Source organism: Rattus norvegicus, chromosome 19 (genome assembly GCF_021556685.1).
Source record: "Rattus norvegicus strain SHRSP/BbbUtx chromosome 19, alternate assembly SHRSP_T2T, whole genome shotgun sequence".
Classification (NCBI taxonomy): domain Eukaryota; kingdom Metazoa; phylum Chordata; class Mammalia; order Rodentia; family Muridae; genus Rattus; species Rattus norvegicus.
The window spans coordinates 32,069,957-32,086,128 of record NC_141552.1 but is presented as its reverse complement, the minus strand read 5'-3'; the positions used below and the strand labels follow the sequence as shown (position 1 = coordinate 32,086,128).

Here is a 16,172-nt window from a genome sequence, read left to right as displayed (position 1 = left end):
CACGAGACTCAGAAACAGCTGCAGATAGCGCATGGGAACACTGCCTGATTGACTTCCTTCTTTGAGAAAAACCCAGTGACACTGTGGGACACTGCACCGCGCTTGTCTGAAGGAGCTCTGAGCTGAGGCATTAAACTGCACCCTAGTTCTTTGACTGATGTGCTTCCTCTGATGAGCTTCCAGGGGGGTTATGTTGATATCGGATCCTAGGGACATCACGAAGGAGTAGGGAATGAAGGTATGGGGTATGCTCTCATTCCAAGGGTGAAGAGTTCTGTAAATGCTGCAGATACAGAGACCCCATCGACACTGAATCCTAGCTTTTAGACGCTAAATGAATGAGATGTTTAAATGAAGATTTCGCTGGGATTTTGAAAGTGTCAACCGGACTGACTCGTGTGTACAGAAATACTTTTTGAGTCGTTTGGAACCAAATGCCTAGTGAGTGGTAGGTTATCGGGCAATCCCTTAGAACCAAAAGCACTGTGAAGAAACTCTCTGAGGCGTGAGTAAGGGTGATAGGAACTCCAGAGTTGACCGATCAAGCATGCTACTCATGAATATGAATGCTTCTAAAAATTAAAGGAAAGCAGAAGACAAAGGCTCCATGCCATGTAAACAGTGCTGCGACGGGCAATGTCACTGTGGCTATAATTCAGGGGCAATCAATGAGACGCCATCGGGAGGCATTCCTAACATGGAGTCAATATGCACAAACTTTTAATATAAGCCTAATTATGACTGTCTCTTTGCTTCATGAAACTGGAAATATTGAAAATGCTGACATTGGGGAGGTGCCCTTGGACCAAACCTTCTGAAGTCAATAATCTATTATGATTTTCATTTTGCAGAAATAGTGCTATTATTTCAAAAGATCTGGAAAATCAATCTGGCCTTCAGTATATCTGTGTAATAATGACATCCTAATTAAAAATCCCAATCCGAAGAGTACAAAGGATGAGGTTTAATCTCTAATCAATGAACACCAACTCCAGAAGTTATAGATGCAATCACCTTTTTTTTTAATGAACTTTTTTTTTTGCTTTCCTCAGATTTGGTCTGCTTTTCTCTCTAGGTTTTTGGAAGCCCTGTCTGTGTGGAAACACATCCCAGGAAGCAGAGACAATTGGGTGTAGCAAGAATGTAAATTAGAGCAAGACGCATCAAAGAAAACATATCTTCAGACTCGTGTGGGTTTCTTTTTAATTGGAATTTATAATTGCCCCTAATTATAGGACATATTTTACATGTTCCCTTTGAGAGGCTGAGAAGGGGCGGGGCCCTGTCCACTCCAGTCACAGGAGCTGTAACCTTGACATTTTAATTAGATATTATTTTGAAATATGTAAAAGAGATTTAATACTCAGCAAAACATATCACTGATCGTGCAGTTTACCCAAGGAAATAAAATGATACACAATTTGAAAAATAACAGCTCCTCAGGGAAACTCTGGAAACACTGGAGGGGAAAAACAAGAAGACACCTCGCCTCTGAGAACACCATTTTTCTGATGTCTTTTCCAGGCAAAGCCCCTTCTTTGGAGTAGCCCAGTGTCAGTGAACTGACATGAGACAAAGGAGGTGGGGTTAAATGATTTATGGATCCTGTACACCCATCCTGCAGATAAAAAGAGAGGTCAGAAGAAGGTCAAGAATCTTTTCTTTGAAAGGAATTTCTGGTGCCCTATTACCTGGCTGCTGGAGTATGATTTAAACAACCCCTTACTTAGGTTCTCCTGTCACCAGAGTCCCTGCCCTCTCTTGCTTCTGGGGAAGGGCAGTATGAGACAGAGCATAGCACAAATGAACAGATAGATAGCTCTTCTGAGGCTAGCCTTCTGAGATCAGCCTGGACCCTGATGAGCAATGCACTGTCGTGTCCAGCATTGGAGAGATGTAGGAAAGACACAGGACAAAGAACCCCAGCATTCTTCATGAGCCTTACATTCTTTCAGAGTTCTTTGAGAGTTTCCTCAACATCTTCTAAGTCTCCCGGGACTTGATAGAGGAAGATGGGTGATGAGGGGAAGTGTTGATTACTATGAGTTTCTAGAGCAGCAGTTCTCAACTTGTAGGTCGCAACTCCTTTGGTGGAAATGACCCCTTCACAGGAGATCACCTAAGGGCATTGGAAAACACAGATATTTACATTATGATTCACAACAGTAGCAATATTACAGTTCTGAAGGAGCAACAAAAGTAATTTTTATGGTTGAGGGTTATGGCAACACAAGGAACTGTATTAAAGAGGTGCAGCACTAGGAAGGTTGAAAGCCATGCTCTAGATAGACTCTGCCCCAATGTTCCTGGCCATACCCGGGAGTGTCAGCATGAATGAAATGTGTATTTAAAGAATGGCTTAGCAGGGCATTCTGTGGTTTGAGGTCCCATCATCACTGAAGAGCTTACTGCCAAGATCAGTATATAATGCAGAAGCGATAGGAGTCGAGTTCTCCACAAAAGCCATTCACACCAGGCCTGGCAGGTATCACACACCTCAGCCAAGACCACCAGAGACAGGATGGCCTCTGCGTTGTTAACTTTCTGTTGCTGTAACCAAAATGCCTGACAGAAACAACTGAAAGCCAAAAGGTTTATTTGGCTCCTGGCTTTAGACAGGGTTTAGCCCTATGTGTGTTCTTGTGGGAATACCTCAGTCTGTCATTGCTGGTATTCAAATGCTAGTGGATTATGAAGGAAAGATGATAATCATGAGTGGGTATAGCCTTCAAAGTTTACTCCTACTAATGCACTCCTGACAGCTAGGCACCACTCCTAAAAGAATCACATAGCCTTCTAGACTATCATCACCTGCCTTGGTGTGACTGTTACAAACATTAGGCTTTGAGCATATATTCCAATGTCAGGTCCAAAGTTATGGCTGTCTGTCTACCTGTGAGGTGCTCCATGGGCACTTATGCCAATGGCATTTTCTGAAGGACATCCAAGAGCAGTGTCAAATCATAGGGTCTGGTCAAGATTAGGAAACTCAATGATTATGGGTTAGTGAATGCTGGGTAACAGAATCATATAGGAACGTGAGGGCTCTGAGTCTGTAGAACTTGGCCACATGTCTTATCAGAGGAGACCTGGCCAAATTGTTTCCTCACAGGAGACTCAAACCCATTCTCTTTTCTGATCCCACTCTCTTGGCTGCATCAGGAAAGCAGACTAGTCACATTGGTATAAAGTCCAAAATCTGAAACTTGTAGTATCTGGAGCACTGGGGGAAAGGGCAGAGGAAAGGCCACCTTTCAGTGAATGCCCTTATTCTGTACCCTGACGCAGCACTTAATGCTCCTCCACAGGGAGATATTACTGAGTCGGAGGGCAAGAGACATGGAAGGGTCTCATCTATGGGCATCGTCTTCCCTCCTGCCATGCCGGTTCCCCACATGCCCGTTTCCCCCACAGAAACTGTTTGGAGAAGAGAGAGTGCAGCGCCAAGTTCCTGGTGCTGTCCATCTTTGGGTGCCAGCATCATGCCACCCTTTTTTCTCATCTGCCTTGCAACACAAGGGGATTGTTCTCTGGGGAGGAGGGAAGCCATGAAGCAATTATTGGAAGAAGATGTAGACAGATTTGCTTATCCTCTTCCCTATTCCTGCTGTCTTCATGGGCTGTCCACCCCACATTCTCCACAAGGGAAGCTCTCGCCTCACTGGGAAAAAAGGTGTTGGAAAACCATTCGGGGGGTGCAGGGCGGGGGGCACATCCCCTAAAAACACACTGGTTTCCAGGCTTCCACTGTATTTTCTGCACGCACCTCAGCAGAATTTCCTGTGGATTTCAGATCATCCCTTATTTCCAATTACACTCTTGTTCACATTATCGATTTGGAGAATACAAATGTTGAATGACAAGAAAGGCAGAAGAAGGAGGGAGAGTGGGGGGAGAAGAATTCCATTTTGCCTGAAGGAGAAGATGCTGAAATGCCACCCCGCGCAGCATCTCCGAAGCGTTCATCAATGTGGCAGAGGCTGGCTCAATTATCTTTGTGTCAGATGATTATCTGAGAGCTTAATTTAATCTCCATTATCCTCCCCCGTCATATTTCAATTAAATCTGCTATCAGAGTGTTAACACATCTTTGAACCTGCTATTTCTTCAGTTAATTTTCCACTAAGAGGTGCTGGAGAGTAACAGATGTCATAATTATGCAATTATTAAGTGTATCTGACACTCGTTCTCTCAGGATTTTGTGGTCGGGGTAGGAGCGTTGGAAAATTAATCTGACGGCAATATGCTTCCGTTGTGATCCGTAACACCACTGCAGGCTGGGGGCTGTCCTCCTGCTGTTCCTGAGGCTGCCACCAGGACAGACGCAGGGTTAACGGGAGTGTTCGTCGGGTCCCTTTCACTTTTGTACATCTGGTGAGCTAGATGAGTTCATTAGGCCAGACGTTCAGAGGTGGCGTTGATTTTTCTAACCTCCTACAAGTCCTCAGGAAGTCCAGCAACCTCTTTACGGTGGGAACTGGGGATGGTGATGTGACGGACAGTTAGCCTTGACTTTCCAACCATACACTGGGAGTTGGCTATGAGCCTTGAACATGCCACATCTTCTCTCTGTACTTCGGTTCCACAGTGAATGAGCAGGTGGTTCTGTAAACCTCTGCTGCTCCCAAGCACTTCATAAAAATCCTTAAAAAGCTATATATCTTCTCTCTTTAGCATATGCATACCAGGGAGATAGAAAGTAGATAAATTTAATCTTAAATATCTGTCAAAGGCTCACACGTAACAATCCATGGCACATCCTTTCCCTTCTGTTCTTGCTTTCTGATGTCCATGATCGGAGCACCTGGGCTCTGTCACATTACCACATGCTCGCACAATGCTCTGCTTTGCCATAGCTCAACAGACTAATCAACCATGGAGTTTCTATGACAGTGAAGCAAAGTTAACTTGCAGAAGTATTCTTTCTCTTTCTCCATCTCCTCCTTCTCCTTCCTTCCCTTCCTCCCTCTCCTTCTCTGCCACACACACACTCTTCTAGCTGTTTACATTCGCAAAATTGTTCGGTTTGAAGTCTCTGTACATAGCATATGGTCATTAAGACCAAATGGTCATCAGGACTTCAAATCATGATTCTGACATTTGCTAATTAGTAACCTTTGGTAGGTAGATTACCCTTCTTATCCTCCATTTCTTTTCCAAGGGCACAGTGATGACATTATAAGACTAATTTCAAAAGATTGGGAGGATTAAATAAAATATTATATTTGCTACTGACTCTTTGTATACTTGGTTCATGTGTAGGAAAGGTGCTAGAAATTATACAGGAAGTTGAGGTTAGGAATAGATATGTAGACTGGATATGACACTGTGTCTTTGAGAATTTCTCTCTGGTCTGTCATAATGTTTTGAAAACTCCCCAAAACACTACTGTGTCCATGAAGACTATCAAGCCATGGCATGAGATCAAGGACCAAGCTCTGAAGAGACTTGACAAAGCACAATTCCTCTTAGTGATATCATGTAGTCCACAATGCTTCCTCCTTCCAGTCCAGAGCCACCTGGTCTCCTCACCCCTGTGATTCAGTCACAAGGCTGGCAAACCGTTCTCAGATTGCTGGGCCCTCATCAAATCCTTTCCACAGCACTGCCCACATGGATGACAGTTAGGAAACTCTTGCCTACAGCACAGGTGACATGTTTGCAAGTGTGGCTCAGAGCTCTTCATTCAATGGGAATCTTAGATTATAGATTACACCCTTGCTCCAACATGAACCATGTTAACCAGGTCCTAGTTAACATGATATGAGAAGAACCACTCATTGTGTGTATGGTCCTCTGTTCCCAAGGACTTTTGAGATGGTTCTGGGCTCCCATAGAATACCTGTGGAAAGGATCATTGCAGGGGCCATAGGTTTGCTCAACTACTTCTTTTAGAGCTCTGTCCTGAGAAGGAATGTGAGCATTGCTATCCATCCCAAATGTCACTGCAGGTCCCTAGCAATCACTACTGGAAAGGCCAATTTAGTTGCATCTCCTCTTTCTGCGTCCAAAACACAGTGACCTGAACTCCTTGGTGGTTTTAGTTTCAAGTCTGTAGGATGACCAGCCTAGAAATCCAGAGAACCTGCTAATCTAGTAATCTAGCCTTCATGCAACACTCAAGGGTTGAGATACAGACTCGTCACTCCGCAGTAGAAACGAAAGACACATTCTTCACAGAGCATTTGAGAAGCATCTGCAAGAGGCTCCCAGCCCAAGAAGGAAGTCCCAGAAGTGCCTAGGTCAAGAATTTGTAACGGGCTGGGTGGGGGCCTCTGAAGTCGGAGCATACCGCCGATTATCACTCTGGCTTCCCTCTGTCTACATGTTGAGTCAGGGAGATGGGGACTATATCTTCATCATCCACACCTCAGTGAGCTTTAGAGCAACTTACAGGGGTATGGCTTTAGAGACAGCAAACACTTGCAAGGAATGCACCATCTTTTTTTCCCCCCAAGGGTTTCCATGCCCAGCACACTGCTGTCAAAATGGTCTCTCTAACCCTGCCTCACAACTCTCTTTCTCAGCTGCTTTCCTCTCTCCCTGGCTTTTCTTTTTCTCTCTCTACTTTAACTTCTTATATTCTGCAAAGCAATTGAGCAAAAGACTGCTCTGTGGAAGGTTTCATCTACAAGAAATTACTATTTTTATGTTCCCTCCCTTAGGGTATGTTCAAATACAATCCATACTTTTGTGGGCATTTTTTCCCTATAATATTTGTAGCCAGAATGTGGAACCAGCTTCAAGAAAATTAAACAGAACAAGGAAAGCCATGTGCCCCACAATTAAAGGAAACACTCAGAGTGGCAGTAGGCGCCCAACAGGACAGCAGGCTTTGCCAAGCAGTCAGTGCGCAGCCAGAAAACACGCCAAGCCTCCCTGATTTGCAAAGGTTTTTTTCCATATTTAGGTAAATTAATGTAATTATTTAATGCCTCCTACAATGGTAATAGGATTGTGCTTGGGCCCTTTCGACATATGGTGCTGGCAAAAGAATCCTCTTTGAGGGAGGGAGAATGAAAGGCCAGATCACAGTTGCTGGTTTTGATGTTGGAGGTCTGCTTGGCCCTTGGCCGGCTTGGGGTGTGAAAGAACTGGGCCAATGGATTATGGTCCCTTTCACAAGCCAGTGGGCACAGCAGGCACATATGCCACCCACTGCCAGGATCCATGCTTGGTCCCCAGCAGTCCTGCAGGCTCATTAGGGAAGTCTGACTTTTGGATTTGGGACCCACCCGTGTACAGCATCTTCACTAGGACTTAAATGAAAAGAGGTGACTGAGTTCTTTTTCTTTCTCTCCCTCACTTTCAAGGATATCGGCCGTTTCAGTCTGTTTCCTATTGCTGCAACAGAATACTTGAGACAAGGTAATTAGTAAAGAACAAAGGGTTATTTAACTCGCGGTTCTGGTCTAGGATCTTGTATACCATTTGCAACATCTGTTCATCTCCTGGTGAGTGTCTGCTAGTGCTTCAGCCCATGTGGAAAAGATGAGGCCAAGCAAGCACGTGCTGAAGAGAACACGGAAGGGGTCTTGCTTAATCCACTCTTAAGCTAACTCAATCCTGAAAGAACAGAAACTTACTGGAAGGGTCTTAGTTCATTCATGAGAGTTCTGCTCTCTTGACCCAAACCCTACTAGGCCTCCTCACATCCCACCATTACTCCCTTGAGGAGTTAAGATCCCAGACCATGAACTTCTGAGGAACAGTTTCCAACACAGCAGTCCCATTTCTCTAGCTGACTCACAAAGGCTGCCACAAAGGCTGTCTGGGTCACCCAGGTCCTAGTCTGTCTTTTATGCATAGCTTTCCCACTTCAAAGCATATATAGCATATGGCCCACATAGACCGGAAATTTTTCCTTTAGGACAGAGTACCTGGGTGTATGTACCTAAAGGGTTCTCCATCACAGGAACACAGCAATCCTCCATTAAAAAAAATAGCCCAATATGTTATATTGCCCATTTTGAACCAGGCTCTTAATTGAACTAAGGTGACACAAACACAAGAAATAAAGAGGAGCCAAGGGAGGTACATGGAGCGGTGAGTGAATTCTCTCAAGGCCATCGTAAGTTTGAGGGACAGAAGTCTTTCCATGCCAAAGTTGAACTGATTAATATAGTGGGTAGGACTTGTTCAAACCGGCTGGAAGAAAGAAAGACTCATCTCAGGTTGTTTATATAATGAAGAACAGAATGGAAACAAGTGTCTTGGACGTTCCAAAGAGTGGAGTGGCGTGCTTTTTGAGGAGGATGCGAGCCTGGAGAAGCTGCGTTGGGGTAGGTGGGAGAATGAAGGCACGAATCTTAGAGCAGAAGAAAATAGCGTAGATGTAAGTCTCAGGGGGAAAGCATGTTTCCCCAAAAAGAACAGTAATTATTACTACATGCATTGGGATCTTTCAGACCACAATCCTTTATGACAACCAATTTATACCATAATGTACTGTGCTCCATTCAGGAGAATGCCTATTCCTCTGGAAGAGGAAGCCAAAGAACTGACTTAATGAATGTGTGGAAGGGGTTGAGAGTTAGCAAGATGATTTAGAGCCAGAGAAAATGAATCGTGTTCATGGGTCCACATTGAGTGAGAAGTTGAGTTTCTCCCACTACAAGGCCAATGCCAAGGTGTTGAAGAGACACTTGCAGATCCTTGGGAACCCAAAGTCTTTCTAGTGTTGGATTTAAAACACCTCTCCATTTCTTCTTCCAGGCAGATTCAAGAATAAGCTTGTTTCAAAGAGGGTCGCCTCTCATTCCCTTCAGCCTTGCCCCGAGTAGCCCCACAGAGATGGAAATCAAAGGACCACATTGTCAAACATGGAGGGGAAGGCACATATATGGAACCATGGTGAGTACGATGAGTTGAGTGGGAACTGGAGAGAAAGAGGTTCATGACTCGTGATTACCTGCTGCAGGAGGGAGTGAACGAGTGAGTGAGTGAATGAATGAATGAATGAAGGAAGGAAGGAAGGAAGGAAATAATAACAGCGTTGGGTTCAGGGTCTGAGCTTCCTCTTCATATTCTGGGCTTCCTAAGGCTGTCAAGTCACAGACCCATTAAGACTCTCTTCATCTGTTAAAGGTTATTTCCTATTTCCTTGTGTTTAGGTATGATAACCACATGAGATTATGGGCACAGGGGTTCCACTGCTGGAGTGCTATAGAAAGGAAAGAAAAGTATGGCTGTTTATGTATAAGCTTGTAGGAAGCCAGTTACATCATCTTTGGGGCTACTGTAGCCTGCCTGCTTTGTCTTGCAGGCAGTGAAGGAAGCCAGGAGAGGCTGTCAGCAAGTGCAGAACTTCTAGGACAGCTTCCAGAAGCATTTTAGAATGCTTACTTCTGGCTGGGTTGTGAATTGCTGCGGCATTTTTCTCCATCTATCCTTTTCTCCCAGTACCTCTCTGACTTACAGAATGCTACATTATATCAAAATAGGAATTTTGTAGCACACTAATTTTCCATCCATCCATTCATCCATCCCTCCATCCACACGTCAACTGAGGTAATGTGCTAAGTGATAACTCAGTCCTATCTCAAGAACTTAGAGCCATGCCAGGATAACAGACAGATGTTATTCTGGAGAGATACTTACAGACATTGGCAATGGCTTCTATGTTACGAAGGAGTCAGTGGCTACAATTCCAGCGAACTTAGCGGAAAGTGCAATATTGTTCTCATTGCAGATTAATGAAGGGAAAGGGTGATATTCCCCAATCCTAGGGATTATGCAACATGTTTCTCTAATAATGGGTGCTCTAGGTACAAAGCAAAATATAATGGCTTAAGCATAATGGAAGCTTATTTTATACTCAAAGTCTGCCTAACTGGCAGTTAGCTTACCTCCATGTGGTCACTCAAGGACTCAGTCTCCTTCCAGCTGGGGACCTGGCTCACACTGCACTTTTCCATAGGAAGCCAGGTGGTGGGAAATATGGATGCTACACACACCTAATTCTCAACATCTTTGTTCAGAAAGAGTCATTCATCACTGTTCATTTTCCCTTGGTGACAGTCCAGGGCTTCCCTGGCTGCAGGATACACAGAGAAATGTCAGTCCTAGCTGCAGTAAGGCTCCTTGCCAGCCGCTTCCTAGCACCTTCAGAAGTTAGGCTTCTCTATTCTACAAACAGCAGATTTCTTCCAGTCCAGCCTGCTTGTGTGTCAACTGCCAGCTTGCCCCTTTAGTCACTCCATATCTCTAGTAGATTCCTTTAGAAAATCTGACACAAGGCAGTGCTAAGAAAGATTGTTACTCTCCATTGACCGGGACGGCGATGTGCTCCTCTTTAGTTCAGAGGAACCTATTACAGGCCTTCCTCTAGAGAGTTCTGGATGAGACAGGCAAAGGATGCTCCCATGAGCTGTGGAAGGGGCTCATAGAAGCTATGATAAGCCCATAGTGCCCCAGCACATCCCATGACTTCAATGACTTCAATCATGTCCTTGGTATGGTAAATGTGAATTATGCTTTTGAAACCTTTGAAAATCACAGAGAGAGAGAGAGAGAGAGAGAGAGAGAGAGAGAGAGAGAGGGAGAGGGAGAGGGAGAGGGAGAGGGAGAGGGAGAGGGAGAGGGAGAGGGAGAGGGAGAGGGAGAGGGAGAGGGAGAGGGAGAGGGAGAGGGAGAGGGAGAGGGAGAGGGAGAGGGAGAGGGAGCAGTTGGCTGGATCCTAGGTTAAGGAGACTCAGTGGTATAGAGAAATGACCATTGCCTGATTCTTAGATCAAGCCAATCACTCATCCCTCTTGCCACTGAGTAATACTGGAGACCCAGCATGCTGTTCATGCTCTGGGCTCTGCCTGGTGCTGTCAGGAGTGGCTGTTGAGGGAACTGGGAGAATAGAGCCATAAAGCTCTATGAGACTCTACCCTGGGGATAAGCAGGGACCAAGGCTTTGTTTCCACACCTCTTACTGAGACAAGGCCTTTACAGCTTCATGTTTGAAGCTCTGGGCTGCTTCCATAAACACACTATTTGAACAGCACCTGGCAGGGCAATATAAAATTAACTTTACTGTATCTTGTAAGCCATATAGAGTCTTTATTGTACAGGGCCACATCAGATCTTTTCATAAATGCCAGCAGATAATTTTTATCTAATTTCATTAGCTGTGGTTAAACTCTTTTTCCTCTTTTTTAAAATTTAACTCCTTTAGTTGCTAATTACCAGGCCTCTCAGCACCTCCACCTCTCTGCCACACAGGTTCCCAGGACCCCGCTCTGGGGCCAACTGCCTTTGGTCTCCACAGTCTGCTTCTCAGCCTGTAATCACTAGCGTCCCTGTGTCCTGACTCCTTGTGGATTCAAGGTACAATCAGCAGTGGGTACCTTTATCCACACTCACACGCTACAGTTGTCTTGACAGCAGGGAAAGCAGAGCAGTTCACTGGGAAGAGGGAGGCAGTCCTGGGTTTAGATCCAAGTTCACCTTTCTCTTTCTGTGACCATGGTCAAGCGACAAGCTCTCTGTGTTAACCCTTCACTGTGGTGGAGTTAACAGAATAATTCATGGCTATCTGTGAGACACTAGGGACTCCAGATCCTCTTAGGATATAGTGACTGGTCTGGTCTCAAAGCCTTAAGACAGCCTTGGTTTATTTATAATTCAGAGTCCAAGATGTCCATCCTCCCAGAAGAATGTGAGGAATCAGGCTTCCATAGTTTTGAGGACTCTGCTCTTATTCTTACCTGAGTGTACACCAGGTAGAGGTGGGTCCGTGGGGAGCTCAGAGCAGCTGTCGGGAGAGAAGAGACTCAGATAGATGGCGACACCAGGAGCTTCTGCTGCAGCAGTCAGCAGGAAGGGAGAAGTGAGAGCTCAGTTCCCATCTCTAGAGCCCATTTTCTTTGTGAGTCAGGGCTCCTGCTCTTGCTGGCTTCCCCCAGATGTCCTTCATTGCCAGCTTTCTTGGTTTGTGCCCCAGTGATCCTGGGTCTCCCTCCTCTGTCACACATTGTTGCATCTTGGGGAGGAGGATGAGACTCTGAGTGGCCACCATTAGCAGGAAATGGAGCAGCACTGGGCAGATCCAGATCCCCCTCTCTTTTCTCTTTCCCAGTCTCCAGCGTGCAGACCTTCTTGGCAACCTGGAGCAGCCTGCTGTATTGTCCTGTGGTGTGCTAATCAGAACCATAGTGCCCAAAGTACTGCACTGAATGGCTCCCCCCCTTGCGTCACACCCTCATTTGTCTGGGCTTGGGCTTCGAATTATCACTTGTCCATGTTCATACTCACTCCTTCTCTCTCTCCCCCTCCCCATATCCTTCCTGTTCCCCGTCCTTTCCCCCATCTGCTCTCTCAGATCAATTGTACCCAGCATCTTGTGCATGTGTATGTATGAAATAGGTACCGTGTCACTGAGCTGCAAGTTCCTCCCAGTGTCTTATCTTAGTTCCAGCCACTGTGGTATTGTTGTTGTGTTTGGTGGGTGACCAGGGGTGATATCCTGTCATGGATCACCTGTTCTAGTTTGATTTGTCACCCTCTCAAGTTTCTTTTGGCAGTGTTGGGGATCGAACCCATGGCCCTATAAGTGTTAGCCAAACCCTCTAGGAACTGAGGCAACTACCCAAGAGTCCAAGTTTCTGAATATTGAAAATTTGCTGATTCTAGCAACATTCCTGGACCTTATAAAGAAAAGAGGTACAGAAGGCTAAAAGGTCACACTATCGGACACTTAGGAACACGTTGCCTACTATCTGCCCTTCCTGGGAAACAAAATGAAAAGGACCGCAAGCAGGAGACACCAAGCACGCAGAGGGCATTTGTTTTATAATCCACTGTCCAGGACTACATTAGCCCTTCATGAACTGAAATCATCCCACGAGGTCCTAATTTTAAAAGTTTCACTACCTCTCAACAGCACCACACTGGGACTGTGTTTGGTGCAAATGAACTCTAGGGGGACATGTCAAGCCATTACAGACCACACTGCCACTATGCCTTAGAGTTCCTGAATGAAGCATGTCTCACTGTCTGTCATCTGAAGACTGTCCCCTGGGCTCTTCCTTCTGCACGGAACCATCTTCTCTCTAGAACTGAGTCTGGCTTCTACATTCCTCTATTTCAAACCTCTCCCAGGTGACTCTTCCTCAGGCAAACCTGAACGAGCTCATGCCGGCTTCAGACAGAGCCCTGATCCTGCTTCTACAAAGTCCCAACTTTATCCCGTAGCCTGACGTTGTCTAGAATTATCTATTTGTGTGACTCTGTAAATCTCATCTGTTTTCCTTGCCTGACTCTAAGCTCAACGATTCGTAAAATGACATTATTCCATTTTGTTTCCACACACTTGCCAGCACCTGATGCATTCTACACAAGGAACCTCACGAAATATTTGTGGAGTTTTCTAGCACCTGACCCACAGGCCTCATTTGCCCTTTGACCCAGAATGAGATGACACCCACTGACTACAAGCCTCCCCATACAGCTTGAAAAATCCCGTTCCCTGGGCTGGAAACACTCCTGTTTTGGAAGCATTTGCCCTTTAAACTTGTTCGCAGGATATTCTGGGTCTGACAGGATAGGTTCCCATGGTACCCATGCACATGTGTCTTTTTCTCTCAGATGACATGACATGGCTGGTGTGCATGTCTAACAAGGACATTGAATGCTGTTTACATCTCACCCTCCCCTGCTTCTCTCCTGTTCATATGTGCATGTATACGTGTGTATGTGTGTGTGTGTGTGTGTGTGTGTGTGTGTGTGTGTGTGTGTTGGAAGGTGTGTCTGGAACGTTTTATAAATTCAGGACAGGGCTCCTCATGACCTCATGATGGGGACTTCGATAATACCTGAGGTACAGGGATCTGAAAATGATGGATGATACTGTCCAGTTTGGATTCTAAAACCATCCCCAGATCTTTGCTCAACCCATCCCTTCAGCTCTCCGGTATTATGACATCCTATACATCAAAGAGGACAATAAGCGAGAGGGAGCTTGGCATCTAAGACTTGCCCTCAGACCCGTGCCCCAGCCAGTGTGTACTCCTCGTGGCTGAGGAGACATGAGGTATGCAAGGATCCGTCCTTTCCTCCCACAGTTTGACAGAGTTCCCAGCTGCATCTTATGGCAATGGCTACCTCTCCAGTCTGAGGCCAGTGTAGCCATCTTGACTGGTCCCTGGTAGGACCAAGCATCTTATTGGCAGCTGGATGCTCAGCCGCCAACCCAGTGCCCAGGTAGCAACATCTTTTTGAGTATATGTGAGTCCTGTCTCTCATTCTCCTCTGAGTCTTCTTGTGCAGAATTCCTGTTATGTAGGCGATCCCCACAGCTGTGTGGTTCAATGCTTAGATCTAAGAAGATGGTGTAACGCTCTTGAAAAGAAGTTACTTCTACAGCTGGGCACTTGTGCACGAGGGAACTTCTGCTAGACGTTGTACCATTAGGTACAGCCTTCTCTATCCTCTTGCTTGCCCTGTGTGATGGGTGTGTGAGGTCAAAGCTAATGAATGGCAAAAGCCGGATTTAAACGTCCCCTGGTCCCCAACTGCCAAGCGCATTCTACCACTACTTCCTCTAAAATGCTCCCAAGATCTGAGCCCCTGAGTGCCAATGGCATGTCACACAGCGGTATACAACCCTCTCGACAAGCTGTTGCCAGCATGTCTGGGATTTAGTGGGTGGTGACCGTCCAAGGGATGGGCTAGCTTTCCTTTGCTGTGTGGATCAGGATGCAAGATAGACTTCTCTCCCCACCCCCAAATATACCCATCCTCCTGGGGCCATTCAGCTGACAGCTGTGGAGAGGACAGCATGCTGAAAAAGGCTCCGTAATTTCCCTCTGGCAAGAGACCGAGGTCCAACTTTGGAGAGGACAATTAGTGTTCTCTCAGCTGGAACAATGGGGGTAGCAACAGATGCTTCTTGTCCCAGGGACTCTGGGAGCCGCAGCCTCCTGCTAATGGGGATGCTTTCTTCTTCCCAGTCCAGGAAACCTGGCAGCTATGCCGGGGTTGAGAGGGGGTGGGCTGGCTGCAGGCTGGTAGCAGTGTCTCTGTCAGAGTAAGCCTGAGGACAGAAATCCCTCAGAGCAGCCACCACGCTCCTCAGATGGTGGCCCCGCCACACCACTTTCCTCTTAGGTGAGGATGTGCGCAGAATCACTCTCTTGTGTGCACTAGGGTTTGGACACTTCAGAATGCGTTGCCAAACAAGTACAAGCCGGACCTCCAGGGTTAGCCAGCGAGAGCTCAAATCCCAACATTGCCTTTGGCTAACAGTTGCCCCTGGAAAAATCCTTACCAATTAGTAGTCCTCAATTCCCCCATTCCTAAAATGAGAGAGATAAGAGTCTATACATGGCAAATTTATCGGGAGAGAAGAAATCAGATAAAGTGTAGAAAACCTGCCTTTGCAGTGGGTGTGGTAAAAACGGCTTTGGGGAACTCCATATATGCAGAACTACTGTGGGATTCAGGGTGTAGCCTCATGGGAGCACATGGCCCTGGGTTCAAACTTCAGCAAGATCCACATGTGGGTAGGATGGGGAAGAGGGAGGAAGGGAGAAAGAGTAAGGGAAGGGGACTGTGCTGTGTCGAGGTAGTCCTAATGATCTTGGAGATATTTGAAGAGAGAGAGAGCCTTTGAGAAATCCCCCAAGTCAGTTATACTCTGCTGACATCTGGGCTATTTCAGGGGAGAAGTATCTTGGATACATTTATTAACAGAGTTATGAGAGCTTTTTCGAGGACAAAAGCAGTTGCTAAAAGGTTAATCAGGCATGTGTAGTCAATGAGTGACTCCAAGTGTGTAGCTTTTTTTGGTGGGGGGGGGGGCAGGCTCTCTGATCTCTTTAAAGACTGGGAATGGGTTTCATTTACCTATCTTACTATGAAGATTTCAGAATCACAAAATGAGCACTGGATGCTTGACAATGCTTGTCTATGATATTTTCATTGTTTTTATAATGGAAATAAACATTTAAAAAGCCGTCTCTGTATCAGCTGTCATCTACTGCCAATAGAAACTGACCACGGTTGAGAGAAGTAGTCTATGGGTATAAGGAAGGTATTCGGAAGGTAGTTGACTTAGCATGGATACTGTTGTAGCAAATTATTTAAAATCCTGGCCAGGCGTTTCTACCCTGCCTTAAACCAATTAGTTCCGGAATGAAAGACTCACAGCCTTTATATGTACAATAAGCTTTAATCAGCACAGT

The 16,172-nt window shown here is 45.8% G+C and overlaps 1 long non-coding RNA gene across 1 annotated transcript; it reads right to left on the bottom strand.

Moving 5' to 3' along the window:
* Positions 1 to 1,186: 1,186 nt before the first annotated feature.
* On the bottom strand, positions 1,187 to 11,914 carry LOC120098514 (uncharacterized). Its single transcript, XR_015644317.1, has 2 exons — positions 11,697 to 11,914; positions 1,187 to 2,119 (listed from the first exon to the last, which is right to left on the bottom strand). It is a non-coding gene; the product is annotated as an uncharacterized LOC120098514 (long non-coding RNA).
* Positions 11,915 to 16,172: the final 4,258 nt, after the last annotated feature.